Below are 16,049 nucleotides of genomic sequence, written 5' to 3'. Positions count from 1 at the left end.
TCATGATTTATTATTACTAATAAGAAGTTCAAGGACAAATAACAGTCAATAAGATTTCACACTGATTTTTGTTTGCTGATTCAAAGTGGTGATTCTAAATCTCTTTGGGTTCTTCACATAATTTTGGTTATGAAAACAATGAATAATGGATGCTCCTTTTTGTCTGAGGGCAAATTTTTAAGCTCAATGTATTTTTACAAAAAAGCACATAAAATCCTGAGCTCTTGGAAATATAATTACTTGAAGACATTGATTTTCAATAGTAATGTGGGTAGGCCCTTAACTATAGGTATGTGTGTATATATATGAGACACTTTGAGATGCTTGGCAGTTAGGTCGCAATTATACATTAGATTATATTACAAAAAGTTTGCTTTTTAAATAATCATCAGCTTTGGTAAGCACTGCTTTGTGGTGCATATCATTTAGGAAACCTTAAAATTATAGGTACCAAGATGGGAAATCAGATCATTTCAGCTCAGCAACAGAAATTAAGCCTGTTTTCTTTTTTTAAGTACAAGGCAATAGTTTATGTTTAATTACTTGGCTTAGGGTTGATGAGCTGGATCTATTTCTCCCACTTCTGAAATAACTTGTCTGTAATATTCAGATGAGTGCTTTACTTTTCTATTTTGCTGTCTACATTAGTGAACAGATCTAACCTCTGATAGATACATAATGCGGAGCCTCACAGTATGATTGACAGAGACCCACATTTAGCTCTCAAAGGAACTGTTCCAACATTATGTGAACTGTAGTGAACATTTTTTAGGAATTCTTTTAGAATTCATTTTTAGAATTTTTTTAATAGAAGCTTGTTTGGTTTTTTAAAGTGAGGAACACAGACTATAAATTAATACACATTTTAAAATATCTTTTAGAGCTAAATTTATGCTGCTAACTTAAAAACATAAATCATGTGGGATTTATATTTTAAGGTTTTTTAAATTTATTTTAAATACAAAATTTTAAAATAAAAATATTTTTCACTACTTTAAAAACATTTTTAAGGCTTAATGTCTTTAGCTAAAGCATCTTGTCATATTGTACAATGTCTTAACATTCAGATCCACCTTGAATTCATGTGGCCTGGATTCAAGCCTTACTTTCTATTTACATTTGTTAAGAAAGGTCTTTAAAAGTTTGAACTACAGCATCGTTACCTGAAAAGTGGGAGTGAAAAAAAATTTTTTTTCTAGAAGAAAATTACCTTTATTCAACAAATAAAGGCAAGGAAAGAAGTGAAAAATTTCAACCTAACCCACAGTGTGTTGGTAGATTTAAGAGAAAAAGTGTAGGGAAAAATACTCTTTAGCTTTAAAGTATTGTAATAATTTAGTATAAGAAGTCATATTTAGACATGTGGTCTTAGGCATGGTGGTGTAGACTTACTTTTCCCTGCTTCTCCCCTTTAAATACCCTGGAAATAATTCAACAGACATTAAAAATACTGGAAAGGTAGAAAAAAGAAAGTAGATTGGCTAGGGACCTCGTGATTTGAAGAATGACATCACTATGAGTTCCCAGGTTTTTCTTTATTTCTTATATATCTTAAGTTTCTGGGACGCTTTCTGCTTGGAACACCAACAGACATATATAAACAAAAAAGCATGCAAACAAATGAGAAAGCCTATTCTTTCTGGCCATAGGACTAGGGAAAAGGAAGCCACTGTAGGTGGAAAAGGACATGGGGACAGCCTTATCTCACCATCTATAACCAGCCATAGTGGTGGGATCCTTTTCACCTATAGTGGTGTCATCTGTAAAACCCAGGAAAGTCAATAAATCCTCCATCAGGAGTGGTGACCTGCTATAGCTGCAGTGGTAGCATCAGTGGATCCCAAGCCAGTGATCCATCCCCTACTCTACATCTGCCAGTACCAGGTAGGCAGAAAATACAGACAAGGGGAAACTTTCTATTCCACAGATACAGGGTCCCACATTCCTACTAGTGATGGACAACTCAGGAAAGAGCCTTTCATACTTTGCAGATGGCACCAGCAGGGATTTATCAGAAACTCCCAAGTAAGAAGACCAAAATAGCACTGGAAGGGCTCCGAAAACTGTATTGTATTTGGAAACACAGACAATAAAATAGGCTGGAATCTATATGCCAAAACAAAACAGGGACACTGCCTACAAAAAATAAAAGATTTAATTTAGTTTAATTTAATTTAATTTATTTAAAAATTATTTTTAGAAAGAAGGGTGGGGAGGGAGAAAGAAAGGGAGAGAAACATCAATGTGTGAGAGATACATCAATCAGTTGCCTCTCACACATGCCAAACTGAGGACCTGGCCCACAACCCAGGCATGTGCCCTGATCAGGAATTGAACTAGTGAACTTTTCAGTTCGCAGGCCAGCACTCAACCCACTGAGCCCCACCAGCCTGGGCAAAAGATTTAATTTTAAATGTCCATTTTAAAAGTCCAAAAAGGAGAAGAGGCAGCCACACTTAGGCAAATTATACTTTAAGTCACAAACTTTAATGAGAGACAAAGAAGGTCATTACATAATGACCAAGGGGTGCATTAATCAAATGAATGTAAAAATTGTAAATATGCATGCACCCAACAGCAAAGAACACAGATATATTAAACAAGTACTTACAGGTCTTAAAGAATAAAGAGACAATGATGCAATAATAGTTGGGGATTTCAGTATTCCACTTTCATCAATGGATAGGTCATCCAGAGAGAATATCAATAAGAAAACATTGGACTTGAGCTATACTTAGAACAAATGAACTTAGACACATATACAACATTCATTCCATTGCAGCAGAATACATATTCTTCTCAAGTGAACATGGACCATTCTCCTGGATAAAAATAAACCTTAGATAATGTAAACATACTGAAATAATACCAAGTATCTTTTTTGACCACAATAAATAAAACTAGAAATTAATAAATAATAGGAGGGAAATGGGGAAAACTGACAAATATGTGGAAATTAACACAATCCTGAAAGGCAAATAGATCAAAGAAAAAATCAAAATGTAAATGAAAAATATCTGGAAACAATTGAAAATGAAAATACAATATACCAAAACTTACAGGATACAGCAAAAGAAGCATCAAGAGGAAATTTGTGGCAATAGATGCCTACATTAAGAAAAAAAACTCAAATAAAGAACCTAACTTTTTATATTAAGGAACTGAAAAAAGAACAACAAAGTAAGCCCACAAAGTAAGCCCAAAGTCAGAAGGACAGAAATAACAAAGATCAGATCAGAAATAAATGAAAGAGAGAGAAACCCGCCCTGCAGAAAAATCCAGATAACTAAGAAGTTTTATGTTAAAGAGAGGTAAAATTGACAAAATTTAGCTAGACTAACTAAAGAAAAGAGAATACTCAGAAATAAACATTGAAATAGAAGGTAGTATAACTGATAACCCAGAAATACAAAGGCTCATAAATACTATGAACAACTATACAAAGTAAACTGAATAACCTAGAAGAAATGAGACAATTCCTAGAAACATACAACCTACCAAGACTGAATCAGAAAGAAATAGACATAAAAAGATGAATAATGAGTAAAGAGATTGAATTAGTAAAAGAAAACCCTCTCAACAGAGAAAAGCCCAGAATCAGATGGTTTCCTGGATAGGTTCCAGGAAACATGTAAAGAAGAATTAATGTCAATCCTGCTCATACTCTTCTAAAAATTGAAGAGTAGGGAACACTCCTGAAGTTATTTTATGAGAACAGCACTCCCCTGATATCAAAGTCAGATAAGAAAATTACAACAAAAGATTACAGGCCATACCTGATAAAGATAGATTGAAAAATTCTGAACAAAATACTAGCAAACTGAATTCAGCAGCATATTAAAAGGATAATATATCGTGATGAAGTGGGATTTCTCACTGGGACATAAGGATGGCTCAACATATACAATCAATAAATGTTATACATCACACTAATAGGATGAAAGATAAAAATTATATGATCATCTCAATAATTCACAAAAAGTATCTGAGAAAATTAACATCCTTTCATAATAAAAAGTCTAAAAAATTTGGGTAGAGAAGGGCTGTACCTAACATAATAAAAACCATATTTGACAAGCCCACAGCAGACCTACTCAATGGAGAAGGATGAGAGTTTTTTCTTTAAGATCAGGAACAAGATCAGGGTAACCACTCTCACCATTTTGCTCAACATAGTACTACAAGTCCGAGCCAGAGCAATTACGCAAGTAAAAGAAGTAAAAGGTATCCAAATCAAAAGGAAAGAAGTAAACTTGTTTCTATATGTAGATGATATATTATATGTAGAAAATCTGAAGGACACCATAAAAAACTATTAGAACTAATCAACAAATTTAATAAAGTTGTAAAATAGAAAGATACCATATATAAAATTAGCTGCATTTCTATACACTCATAATAAATTATCTTTAAAAAAGAACAGTCTGACTTATAGTAGCATTAAAACAATAAAAAATGAAACTAAGCAGGTGAAAGATCTGTGCACTGAAGATTATGAGCTACAGATGAATGACAGTGAACATGACACATACATGTGGATGGACAGCCCATGCTTAGAGACTGAGTGAATGAATATTGTTAAAATGTCCATGCTACCTAAAGCCATTTGTACATCCAGTGCAATCTCTCCCATAATTCCAATGACATTTTTCACAGAATAGAAAAGGAAAATCCTAAAATTCATATGGAACTACAAAAGACCCAAAAGAGCCAAAGCAATCCAGAGGAAACAGCAACAACAGCAAAGATGGAAGCATCACATTTCCTGATTTCAAACTACTACATATTATGAAACTAAAATAATCAAAACCATATGGTTCTGGCATTAAAAAAAAGACACAGACAAAAGGAATACAATAAAGATCCCAAAATAAATTCATGGATGTATGGTCAACTAATATTTGATAAGGGAGCCAAGAACATGTAATAGGGGAAAAATAGTTTCTTCAATAAATGGTATAGGGAAAACTGATATTCACATTCAGAAAAATTTAGTTGGACTCCTATCTTTCACCATTCTAAAAAGTTAACTTGAAATAGATTAAAGATGTACATGTAAGACTTGAAGCCACAAACCTCCTAAAAGAAAACATGGAGGAAGCTCCTTGACCTTGATTTTCGCAGCTATTTTCTGGATATAACACCACATCAAAAGCAAACATAAACAAGTGGGACTTACCAAATTATAAAGTTTCTGCACAGCACACACACACAATCAACAAGATGAAAACACAGCCTATAAAATGGCAGAAAACATCTGCAAACCATTTATTATGGATTTATGGTTTTAGCCTCATATCTGAAAAGGGGTTAATACCCAAAATATATAAGGAACTCATAAACTCAATAGCAAGAAGAAAAATAAAACAAATAATCCAATTAAAAAAGGGCCAAGTACTTGAATAAACATGAAAAGGTGTTCAACATCAGTAATCATCAGGGAAATGCAAATGAGAACACAAGGAAATATCACCTCACACTTTTAGAGGAGCAATTACCAAAAAGACAAGAGATATCCGGTATTGGTGAGGATGTGGAAAAAGTAAACACTTGTGCAGTGTCTATAGGAATGCAAGTTGGTACAACCACTTATGGAAAACAGTAGGAAGATACCTCAAAAAAACTAAAAATAGAATTACCATATGATTCAACACTCCCACTTCTGAGTCTTATATATCGGAAGAAATTAAATCATTACCTTAAAGAGAGCTCTGTACTCCTGTGTTCATTGTGGCTTGATTCACAATAGTCAAGACATGGAAACAACCTAAGTGTCCAATGAGGGATGAATGGATAAAGAATATGTGATGTATCTATATGGTGGTATATTATTCAGCCATAAAAAAAGAAGGAAATGCTGGCATTTGCAACAACATACATGGATCTTGAGGGCATTATACTAAGTATAATAATACACTGAAATATGATCTCATAAATACATGGAATCTAAACAAGTTGAACTCATCAAAACAAAGTAGAATAGTGGTTAGTAAGGGTTAAGAATGGGGGAAATGAGGAGATATTGGTCAAAAGGTAAACACTTCCAGTTATGAGATGAATACTTTTTGGAGAACTAATGTACGGCATGATGACTATAGTTCATGGTACTGTATTATATACTTGAAAGTTGCTAAGAGTAAATCTTAAATGTTTTCAATATACAAATAAAAAGGTAATTATTAGAGCTGATGCATGTATTAACTAACCTTATTGTGTTAATCATTTTACAATATATGTGTGTATAAAATCATCCCATTGCATATTTAAACCTGACACAATTTTATTTGTCAGTTATATCTTAATAAAATTATGGAAAAAAGAAATGTTTTGGAATTTCCAAGTATGGAGAGTATTTTAGTTTTCTTTTCATGGACATTTAATTAAGTTTTTCTGTAATATGGGGATGTCATTTCTGAACTTTGCTGAGACTTTCTCTTTGAATACTATGTATTAAATGTTTGTAAAGTATTACGTGTGCTTGAGAGAAATATTCTCTATTTGTTAAATGCAGTATCTACACATGACTTTTCAATCAAGAATACTGCTTCTGTTATTTAAATCTGATGTATTTTTCTTTTTAAGATATTGGATAGTAAGAGAGGTACACTAAATCATTATACTCCGATAGTGAAATTTTTAAATTCTTTTTTAAGATATGTCATTTTTTCTCTTTATATAATGAGATTCTATTAAGAGCACAGCACACAACTTTAGAATTATTATCTCTTCCTGATTAATTGAAACACCTATCTTTCATCACCATCTTAAAAGGATAAACTATGAAGTATCAGCCTACCCAATATTAGTTCTTACTATATAGCTACCGTAATCAAGACAGAGTAGTACTAGCACACAGATAAACACATAGATCAATGGAACCCATCGATTTATGACAAAGGTATACACACAATTTAATGGAGGAAGCAAGGCCTTTTCAACAAATGGTGATGGAGCAATTAGATAGCCATATAGGGGGAAAAATGAACTTCAACCTAAATCTTACACTTCATATAAAAATTAATTCAAAATATCAATAAATTGCAAACTTAAATGTGAAATATAAAACTACACAGTTTTTTAAATGAGAAAATTTAGGCATCTAGGACTAGATGAAGATTTCTTAGACTTGATATAAAAAGCATGACTCATAAAAGAAAAACATCATAAATTGTACTCAATCAAAATTATAATATTTTCTTTGCAAAAGACCTTGTTAAGAGAATGAAAAAACTAATTACAGGCTGAGAGATAATGTTTGAAAACAACATATCTGATAAAGGAACTTATATCTAGATTATGTAAAGAATTCTCAAAACTGAATTAAAAACACAGTCTAATTAAAAACTGAGCAAAAGACATGAGCAGATATGCTACTGAGCAGGATATACAAATGGCAATAATCACATGAAAAGATGTTCAATACCATTAATGATTAGGGAAATACAAATTAAAAACACAATATTTTCATAGTATATGTATCACAATGGCTAAAATAAAAATAGCCATAACACTAAATGCTATCAAGGATGCAGAGTAACTGCATCATTCAGTCACTGCTGGTGGAAATGTAAAAGGGTACAGCCAGCTTGGAAAACAGTGTGGCAGTTTGTTCAAAAACTAAAAATGCACTTTCTATTTAACCTAGCATTGTGCTATTGGGCACTTGTCATTAACAAATAAAATCTATGTTCATCATGAAACCTGTATGAATGTCTGTAGCAGTTTTATTCATAGTAGCTAAAAAGGGGAAACCACCAAGATGTCTTTCATAGGGTAAATATTTAAATAGACAATGGTATACAAAAAGTAGCAAACCACTGATATGTGCACTAAAATTAAATTGAGTCAAAATTCAATCCCAAAAGTTTAGACACTGAACAGGGTAGGGCAAACATAGGTGTACAGTTGTAAGTACACAAAACACAAAGTTTATTTTTGTATTATTTATTATTGTATTGTTTTCCATATAAACAACTGTAAAACTACTTTTGCCCCACCCTGTATAATTGCATTTGTGTAACATTTTTTGAAATAACACTCTAATTGAAATGGAGCACAGATTAGTGGTTGTTAAGGGTTAGGGGCTGTGTAGGGGGAGGAGATGTAGTATATGGCAGTAAAGCGATAGCATGAGCAAGCCTTCTGGTGACAGAACAGTTCTAAATCTTGACTGTGGTCATAGTTCCATGGAATTAGATATGTGATATAATTTCATGGAACTACACACACACACACATGCACACACACAAAGTACTTCTAAAACTATGAATAAAGTCTTTGAATTATACCAATGTCAATTTCTTGATTTTGATATTGTATTTTATTTAAGGAAGAAGTTAACATTGGGGAAGCCTTTGTGAGCTGTTTGGGACCTTCCTATATATTTATTTATTTCCTGTGAATTTATAATTCTTTCAAAATAAAAAATAAAAAGTCATATTTGAAAAATTTTGAAATCACTTTGTTACTATGCAGAATGGAGTCAATGATGTCAACATTATTTTTAAACTTGGATGTATTAAGGAGTAAGAACAAGACAAACTCATACCTAAACATAAATGTAACATGAACAATCAAGAACTAAAGGACAGAATTTTATAAACCTTACATAAGCACTACTTCATAGTACAGTAAATATTAACAGGTAGAATGGGAAACTATACAAATAATGAGTGCAGGAAAGATATTCAAAATATTTATACCTCTTATGGTTTAGACACCAAATAATTAAAACAGAATGGGGCCAACTGAAACAGGTGCCAGCCACAAACAATTCAGAATTTGTTATCAGTACACAGCAGTGGAATATCCATCCCATATATTTTGGATTAATTTTATTATTTTCTTCACAAAAGATTTATATTCTTAAAATGTTGGTATTAGTACCATTGAGCCAAAAATACTGGAAGAATGCTATATTATTAGATGAAATACATGAAAACTTACTGTTATAAAAATCATGATTGATGATTATTAGTGAGTGATATAAGAACTGCTTCTATTAAAATATGTAACATTTCCTTATTTTTACAAAAAAACACCCCAAATATCAGTATAAAACAAAATGACACTCAAATTTTTTCATGATATTTAAACATAGGAGATCAATATTAGCAAATAAATTAATGTTTTTAATTTTGAAGTTTTAGTACTTCAATAGTTAATATTTTTAGTGTTTTTTTATGAATTCTGCCTGGAGGAAAAATTTTAAGGTTCTTTCCAAACATAATCTTAGTAAGTTTATTATATTAGTAGAACAAATATTCAAAAGTAAAATGAATTTGTTCATATTTAACCTGGAGAGAATAGATTATCAATACAATTATCGATATAAATTTAATGAGGCAATGGGCCAAAGTTCCTATTTAAGGTTAAATAAATTATGCTGCAAAAATGGAATCTGAACTATGAAAATAAAAGTGTGCATTTTCAAATGTGTGTGTCACTGAAGAAAGAAATTGAAAATAGGAATAAGTGGAAGCATATACCATGTTCACTGATGGAAAGAATTAACATCATTAAAATGTCCATATTACCAAAAGCAATCTATAGATTCAACTAAATTCCTAACAAGATACCTTGCACAGAACTACAAAAAATATTCCATAAATTTATATGGAACCACAAAAGGCCCCAAATAGCAACAATGATCTTGAGAAAGAAGAACAATGTTAGAGGAATCACACTACCTATATCAAACTATATTACAAAGCCAGAGTAATAAACACAGCCTGGTAATGGCATAAAAACAGACATATAGGTCAATGGAATAGGACAGAGAGCCCAGCAAGAAACCACACCTTTATCTTCAATTAATATTTGACAAAGGAGTCAAGAGCAAACAATGGAGTAAAGACAGTCTCTTCAATAAATGGTGTTTGGAAAATTGGACAGGTACATGCGAAAATATGAAATCCAACCACCTTCTTGTACCACACACAAGAATAAACTCAGAATGGATCAAAGTCTTAACTGTAAGATATGAAACCATAAAAATCCTAGAAGTAAACATAGATAGTAAAACCTCAGACATTTCTCATAATGATACATTTTCTGACATATGTTCTTGGGCAATAGAAACAAAATAAAAATAAGTAAGACCACATCAAACTAAAACGTTGTTTGTGCAGCAAGGGAAACCATCAACAAAATGAAAAGGCAACCCACTGAATCAGAGAACATATTCACCAATGATATAATACATCTGATAAGGTGTTAATATCCAAAATTTATAAAGAATTTAGACAACTCAATACTACCCCCCAAAAATACAATTAAAAAGTTGACAGAGAACTTGAATAGATACTTCTCCAAAGAGGACATACAGACGGCCAAGAGACATATGAAAAGATGCTCAACATTACTAATAATCAGAAAACTGCAAATTAAAACCACAATGAGATATCACATCACACCAGTCAGTATGGCTATCATCGATAAATTAACAAACAAGTGTTGGCAAGGATGTGGAGAAAAGGAAATCCTTTTGCACTGGTGGCGGGAGTACAGACTGGTATAGTCACTGTGGAAAGCAGTATGAAGTTTCCTCAAAAAAATTTAAAAAATGGAACTGTTGTATGACCCAGAGATTCTATTTCTAGCATAAATTTGAAGAAATCCAAAACATAGATTTGAAAGGATACATGCATTCACCCTTATGTTCATTTTATTGCAGGATTGTTTACAACAGCCAAGTTTTGGAAGCAGCCCAAGTGCCCTTCTTGGCTGATTAAAAAAAAGAGAAAAGGAAATCATACCATTTGTGACATCATGGATGGACCTGGAGAGTATTATGCTAAGTGAAATAAGACAGAGAAAGACAGGTACCAAAAGATCTCACTTATATGTGGAATTTAACGAACAATATAAACAAAGTAGAAAAAGATTCATAGATACAGGGAGCAAACTGACAGCTATCAGAGGGGAAGGATGGGGGAGGGGATGGGTGAAAAAGGTGAAGGATTAAGTACAAAAAGAACCCCTGAACTCACAGACACAGACAACAGTATGGTGCTCACCAGAGGGAAAGTGTGTGGGGAGGGAGAAGATGGTGATACGTGGTGATGGAAGAAGACTGGAGTTGGGGTGGTTATCACCTACTACAATATACAGATGATGTGTTATAGAATTGTACACTTGAATGATACATAATTATTTTAGCCATTGTTACTCCAATAAAGTTAATAAAAATAAAAAACAAGAAATGTGTGTCAGTTCTATAAAACTCACTTAGGAAACAATTTAAAATTCACTAGCATTTTTAAATATTTATAAAGGCAATTTTCTTCTCTTTAAAAAATCCATTAATAAATATTATAAACATAGCTTATGCTATCTTTGTTTATGTTCATTTTGGACATGGTTACTTTTAAAAATAGATTAAGTAATGGTTCAAAGGTTTAGTTAAGGTCAATTGAATACAATTTTCATCTAGGTAAATGGGTTAAGATTACATACTCTTTTCTGTAGTAAACATGAAAAGCTCACAATTCACATAGAATACAGAAATGAAGCCAATTACTTTGTACAACTTTAATTATTAACTTTGTGAAAATTTAGATCCAGTTTAATAGAGTGAAGGGGGAAAAATATCCAATTTATTAATAATAAGCTGGAAGTAGCTAGCTGGATACTTTTAGCTCACATTGGCTTATTCTTTTCCATCTGTCCAGGATACCCCACAGCAATTCAAGGCTGTAGGCCAACTATCAGAGTAGGCCCACTATTCTGAATTCCTGCCTATTGGTCTTCTATGAGGTTAATTTGTTGGTTCAGAGTATAACAAAAGCAAGGAAAGGAACAGTTACTTAGAGCCTGTGGTATAACACGAAATAAATATTATTCCCATTTTACGGGTAAAGGAACCTGGCTCCCAGAGATTAATTACCTTGCCCAAGAGCCCACAGATTTGGGTTTGGAATAAAGTTTTCCCCAACTAAAAATCCTTCACAATTTCCTCTTCTGAATATAATACTGTGGTCCTACTGATTTTAATTACATTTAAACTTTAAGAAAATATTAATCCTAACAGGCTTGAATTCACTTTGTTATTAACCAGGACTCAGTGACTTCTGTAGGATGTACCACCACAGGGGTGTTTGTGATTGGAAATGTCTCAGACAAACCCCGTGGTACTGATTCTGACAGCTGGACAAATATGATGGTACTTTATATGCAGTTCAACCAAAATTATTGCCTCAAAATTATTTAATAGTTAGCTGCTATTTCTGTGGCATTTTTTAAAAGACTGTATTGACTTGCTAAACAGCATTCCCCCAAATATAATATTAGAATCCAGTAGTGGGTGGAGATGTTTTTCTGCCATGTAGACTGGTGCTAAAATCCTCTAAATGCACAGCGCTCTGACAAATGCATAGAACACGATGATTTCAGTACTTTCAACCATACTGTGAGAGAAGGAAGTATGTTTTCATGTGTAGTAACAGTATTATCTTTCACATAAAAAAGCTAAATAAGTGCTTTAGTGTCAATAGAACATGTGGTTGTTTAATGTGTATTTGTACTGAGCCATCCCATGTTCCCCTTTTCCCCTTGGTACCAATGAAACATTTGTTAGTTTTTTTTTCTCTAGTCCAAGAATAATTTAAATTAGTTGATACATCCTTCCATCTATCTTTCACTTGTCTTCCTGTTACAGTTGACCAAGAATCAACTGTATGCACCTGTGTAAACATAGCTGAAGAAGCATACATTTACAGGCCCATATCTACATACACACACACGTATCTGTACCTTCACAATAATAGGCACGCATATACAACATAGAGTATTGTTTAGTACTTAGAAATTTAATCTTGAGGGATTAATTTTTTTATCTTCATGTGAGGACATTTTCATCTGCTTTTTTTAAAGAAAGAGAAGGAAGGAGAGAGGAAGGGAGAGAGAGAAACATTGATTGGTTGTCTCTATAAATGTCATGACCGGGGAGAGTAAATGTCTGGACAGGGGGTCACATGCGCCTGCACCAGGGGATGAGGATGGACCCACAACCCAGGTATGGGCCCTGATGGGGAATCAAACCCACAAGTCTTCAGTTACTGGAGGATGCTCCAACCACTGAACCACACAGGCCAGGGCAAAATTAATTTACAAAATATAAATTATAATACTAATGAAGAATTCATAGTATGCAACTCAATAATGCCTTAAACGTGTAATTTAAAAATTATTGCACTAAAATTTCTGCTTCCAAGTGGGATGGAGTGAACAGGTTATAACCTAAGAGAACACATATAAAATCTACATGAAATATAAAAAGTGAACAGTTAAAGGGAATCAGAGAACTGCTGAAATAACAGGTACAGACCTTCAAGATTCTGAAGAGGAAAGAACCCTGAAGAGTTGAGAGAAGATTTTGCAGTAGATTTTGTTGATTGGGGCTCTGGGAATAATCCAAGTTGGCCTGAGAAGAAGGTCCCTGCTGGGGGTTAGAGTAGCCACTACTGAGTCTAGGAGTCTTGAGGCACTGAAGTGATAACATACAGACTTGAGAGATCTCAAACACTTGGCCAGTTATCACACGATGACATTTGTCAAATTCTGAAGATACAGATCTGGAGGTAAAATGCTAAGCTAAAATCCCTGAAAAACACCACAGATTTTTTTTTGGCAATCTTGCACTACAGAGAATAAAAACACTTAAAAATAACTGGTGTTCAAGACCTGCCATAGGGCAGCAACCACATGAACACAGTAGGCCAGAGGTGGTCCTGTGGATCAAATCCAGCCTGCCATCATTTTTTGTATAGTCCACCAGCTAATAACAGTTTATATACTTTTAAATGGTTGAGAAAAAAAAGAGAAATAAAGAGAATGGATGGCCTGAAAAGCTTGATATGTTTCCTACCTGACTCTTCCACAAAATAATTTGCCAACCTGCAATACTTTTAACTTTTAGTTAAAAACCTGGGTAGATGGGCAAACACCCTGAGAACAGGAGCAAACCAGAGATAGATTGGGTCTTACCAAAACTCAGCCCAACCTCATGGTGGCTCAGCTCCAAATTGGATTAAGGTATATTTAGTGATTTTGCTGCATCTCCCTAGTAGAAGAAGGATAAATCTTTGCTGAAGAAGATATTATCATCTTGAGCCTCTATAAAATTTTAATAGACATTTTACATACATTTCAACATTCAGAAAATTATTCCAGTAACTTTGTTTGATCTGAGCTGAACTGTGATATTTATAAAGAAGCTGGACTTAACCAGCAGGATCAACATTAATCCATTAACAGCCAAAACTTTAAACAAGCAATTTTAATCTATGTTACTAAAAAAAAGTAAAACAGACTAACAGTATTTCCTAAAAGAACTTTTGTTGGCAAGGAAACATAAAACATATGTTTAGAATAGTAGCATTCTAAATAACTTGATGTTAGTTTCCTTTGTAAAACATTACAATAGTAAATGGAATAAAATCTATGAATTATTTATTTTGTAGAAATAGTAATTTATAAGTTATAAATTACCCTGAGCTATAAGACTGTATTCTAGGACTCGTTTCTCAATGACAAGAGATTCACAGACCCTGGCATCATACTTAGGTGTCTACCATCCTGAGAAGATAGACAAGTGCAGATGTAGGGAAACCTGATAACACTGAAATATTGTAATTATGCCTATATCTCTCCCAGGATTTTAAAATTTGACTTTAATAGGCTTTTATAGTGAAAAGAACAACTCAAAGGAACAAGACAGTTGAGAAGTTCAAAATGTCACAGAACTGCAAAATCATTAAATTTACTTTAATTAGTATATACTAAGGTTTTACATCTGTGGCACAAGTAAATTGTAACTCCCAGACACAATAGACCAGGTCATTCATTTATAACCTATCACAATTTGCAATATATCTCAATATTGTCAAAGACATAACCTAATTGTGCTCCAAAGTTCAGGCCACATAATAATTTTATGGAATTCAAGCATGTGCAGTTGTATTATTATAGGGAAGGCAAAGAGATATAGCTATGAATAGAAATATATGTAGATAGCATTTAAAAACTGGATATATATGCATTCAAATATGTACATATAAATTGTATACTCCCATTTAAAAATATTTAATTCATTAATATAACTAGTTTGTGAGCAGATCTCCGATAACACAGGAATAAATAATATTTTCTAGATACTATTTGGGAAAGCCAGAATTGCTTGTAAAACAAAAAGACTTTGGAATTAAAAACTTTTAAAAACTTGATTTTTAAAAGACTTTTTACAAAGTTTAAATACCCCTCATCACTTTTTTAACTTTTGAGAATTCTTCAATGATAGATACCTCTGAATAAGGCTCTAATAATTTGATCAGATAAAGGCTATGAATATAGTCAAATAATAAATCATTTGGAGGCTACTATATTTATAATTTTAGATAACTTACAAGTACTGTTTTACCATTAAATTCTATATTTAAAAAATTAGAAGTATCTTCAATAACAGACTTCATCTGTATAATTTCCTAATTTGAATGCAAGGTTTATATTCATCTAATCCTCAAAATGGTTTAAAAAAATCTTCACATACATGAAAACAGTTGATTTTTAAGCAAATTAATGGAAACTGGAAAATACTAAGGATAACCCAGTACATTCATGAAATTAATGACTTTATTTAAATGTCTAATTAAAGGAAAGTAGCTGTATATATAGATCTTCATATCACCAATTCTTTAATAACTACCAGAATACTATAAAAATCAAATATTATTCATAGTTTCACACCACTATTTCTCTACATATCATAATTAACTCCAGTGAAAAGATTAGAGCGCTCAGACAGACACATTGCAAACAAAAAGCCCTTAGCAGTTGGTGGAAAGTCCAGGCCAGGAGTCGAACAGAACCGACAGAGATGACAGCGACGTGAGATCCCACACAGCCTCCTCAGAGAGAAAGAGGAAAACCACATGGCAGTGCTGAATGCCGTGCTAATTCTCTCTCCTCTCTGAGCATTTAATACCACATCTTTAAAACTGCTTCAACTAGATTATTGCTTCTTTAGGCAAGACCTTCTTTTAAGAAACACA

At 32.8% G+C, this 16,049-nt stretch overlaps 1 protein-coding gene across 3 annotated transcripts in view; it reads right to left on the bottom strand.

Moving 5' to 3' along the window:
• MAGI2 (membrane associated guanylate kinase, WW and PDZ domain containing 2) overlaps positions 1-16,049 on the bottom strand; it is a 1,385,030-nt gene that overhangs the window by 450,394 nt on the left and 918,587 nt on the right. The gene's annotated exons all lie outside the window — the stretch shown is intronic.

This window comes from Phyllostomus hastatus, unplaced genomic scaffold (genome assembly GCF_019186645.2).
Source record: "Phyllostomus hastatus isolate PE091 unplaced genomic scaffold, TTU_PhHast_1.1 phas_scaffold_78, whole genome shotgun sequence".
Taxonomy (NCBI): domain Eukaryota; kingdom Metazoa; phylum Chordata; class Mammalia; order Chiroptera; family Phyllostomidae; genus Phyllostomus; species Phyllostomus hastatus.
This window is presented reverse-complemented; position numbering and strand designations above follow the sequence as displayed.